The sequence below is a fragment of the Nelumbo lutea genome, chromosome 1, assembly GCF_056320005.1.
Source record: "Nelumbo lutea isolate HS-2025 chromosome 1, American lotus-T2T, whole genome shotgun sequence".
NCBI classification, from domain to species: Eukaryota; Viridiplantae; Streptophyta; class Magnoliopsida; order Proteales; family Nelumbonaceae; genus Nelumbo; species Nelumbo lutea.
The window spans coordinates 63,795,222-63,797,652 of NC_142684.1; the positions used below are offsets into that span (position 1 = coordinate 63,795,222).

General features: G+C 42.8%; 1 long non-coding RNA gene across 1 annotated transcript; it reads left to right on the plus strand.

The window, feature by feature from the left end:
• Positions 1-315: 315 nt before the first annotated feature.
• LOC148874922 (uncharacterized) lies at positions 316-1,283 on the plus strand. The gene is made up of 2 exons (XR_016104874.1): positions 316-602; positions 827-1,283. It is a non-coding gene; the product is annotated as an uncharacterized LOC148874922 (long non-coding RNA).
• The last annotated feature ends 1,148 nt before the right edge of the window (positions 1,284-2,431 follow it).

Genomic DNA, 2,431 nt, shown 5'->3' on the forward strand with positions numbered 1-2,431 from the left:
ACCAATCTCATAAAACCCGATCTCAACTTCAAATCCATACCTTGGTCCATATGAAAAACCTAAATCCAATCCATATCCATGCATATCTGCCTGTGTCTGAACCCAAGTCCATAATCCATTCAACCACCCTTATATGTTGGAGTTGGACCATGAACCTATCATTAAACATGGGTGATTACATAGGAATTCTCAACTGTAAATGATCCCTGGAAGTAGAAAGCTACAGAAATGTTTGAGGTGGTTTTTCAACAAGAAACATGGGAACATGCAAAAAGATTTGAAAGAATGCATGAAAAGTAGACTTAGGACTTTTTTTTATGATCTTCATGGCCGCCCTCCCTCTAAATGGGCCAATCATGCTATTGCTGGTGGGGTTGATGTCAGTGATAATCAACAGGCAGACCTAACTCCTTCCACATCTACATCTGTTTCCGGAAGGGAGATGGTGAGTGTACCGCGTGATGAGTATGAGCGGTTCCTTCAGTCCACTTCACAGCACACTACTGCTACTCTTGCCCACTCAGGTATAACTTGCCTGTCATCTAAAACCTCTCATTGGATTATTGACTCTGGAGCCTCTGATCACATGACCGGGACTCCAGGTGTGTTCTCTTCTCTCTCTGAAACTTCCACATCTCAAACTGTTACCCTTGCCAATGGTTTCTCCTCTCCCATCTGTGGTGTTGGCAATGTTGACATGGCTTCTATTTCTTTATCATCTGTTCTATATGTTCCTAAGTTTCCATTCAATCTTATGTCTGTTAGTAAATTAACCAAGACTTTTAACTGCTCTGTTACTTTTTTCCTTTCCTCTTGTGTTTTTCAGGATCTCAGGACGAGGAAGAAGATTGGTGGGGGGCATGAAGCTGGTGGATTGTATTACCTTGACGGTGGTGGATCGTCAGTTGCACTTCAGACTTCACTCACTCCTCTACAGTGGCATTGTTGACTGGGACATCCTTCTCTCAAGGCACTCAAGATATTAGTTCCGTCTTTGAGTCATTTGTTAGTGTTACAGTGTGAGTCGTGTCAGTTTGGGAAACATTGTCGTGTTTCCTTCAGTCCTAGAGTTGAAAGTCGTATGTTGAGTCCTTTTGCTTTGGTTCATTCAGATGTTTGGGGCCCAATCAAAATAGAGTCTTATAATGGTTACAAGTATTTTGTCACTTTTATTGATGATTGTTCAAGAATGACATGGATTTATTTAATGAAAGAAAGGAGTGAATTATTTTTAATTTTTCAAAAATTCCATGTTGAAATACATACACAATTTGGTGTTCCAATCAAAGTTCTTCGTTCAGATAATGGTCGTGAATATTTTCTAACATCCTTTCAACAGTATTTAGAACAGCATGGCATCATTCATCAAACTTCTTGTGCATCCACTCCTCAACAAAATGGGGTGGCTGAACGGAAGAACCGTCATCTCCTTGAAACAGCTCGGTCTATTCTTCATCATATGAGTGTTCCTAAATGGTTTTGGAGTGATTCTGTACTTACTGCGTGTTTCCTCATTAATCGGATGCCCTCCTTTATTCTTCATGGTCGGTCTCCCTTCTCTATCTTGTTTCCCACCTTGTCTCCCTTTCCATTAACACCACGTATCTTTGGCTGTGTGTGCTTTGTTCACAATTTGAGTCCTGGAATAGACAAATTGGATGCACGCTCCATTAAGTGTGTCTTTTTGGCTACTTTCGGACTCAAAAAGGGTACAAGTGTTACAATCCCATTACTCGGAAGTGCTATGTTTGTCCTGATGTCACCTTTTTTGAGTCTGTTCCCTTCTTCTCAGGAACTGAAGCATCTTCGTCTCCACCTTTACTTCCTCTTCCTCTTTCGGCCAGTGATCCCGTTTTGGGTGTTCCTGTTGGGGTTGACTCGTCATCTAATCCAGTACAGATCCGTACTGAACGACCACCAATTCGGCAAGTGTATACACGTCGAACGACACCGGCCCCTCCTCCAGCTTCTACTTTGTCCGTGGATCCTGTCGTTGCTCCTGTTGCTGAACCTTCAGGACTTGACCTACCCATTGCCTTACGGAAAGGTAAACGTAGTTCTACTCTCCATCCCATTTCCAATTTTGTTTCAGTATCTCGCCTTTCCGCCTCACATCGCCAGTTTGTTTCACTATTGTCATCTATTTCCATACCTAACAATGTCCAAGAGGCTCTTAGTTCACCTGGGTGGAGATAGGCAATGGAGGAGGAACTCTCTGCTCTTCAACATACTCACACGTGCGAGCTCACTACTCTTCCCCCTGGTAAGCATGTTGTGGGTTGTAAATGGGTGTATACTGTTAAATACTTGCCAGATGGTAGTGTGGAGCGTCTGAAAGCCATACTTGTTGCTAAAGGGTATTCACAGTTGTATGGGGTGGACTATATGGAGACCTTCTCTCCAGTGGCTAAGATTAGCTCTGTCCGTGTGT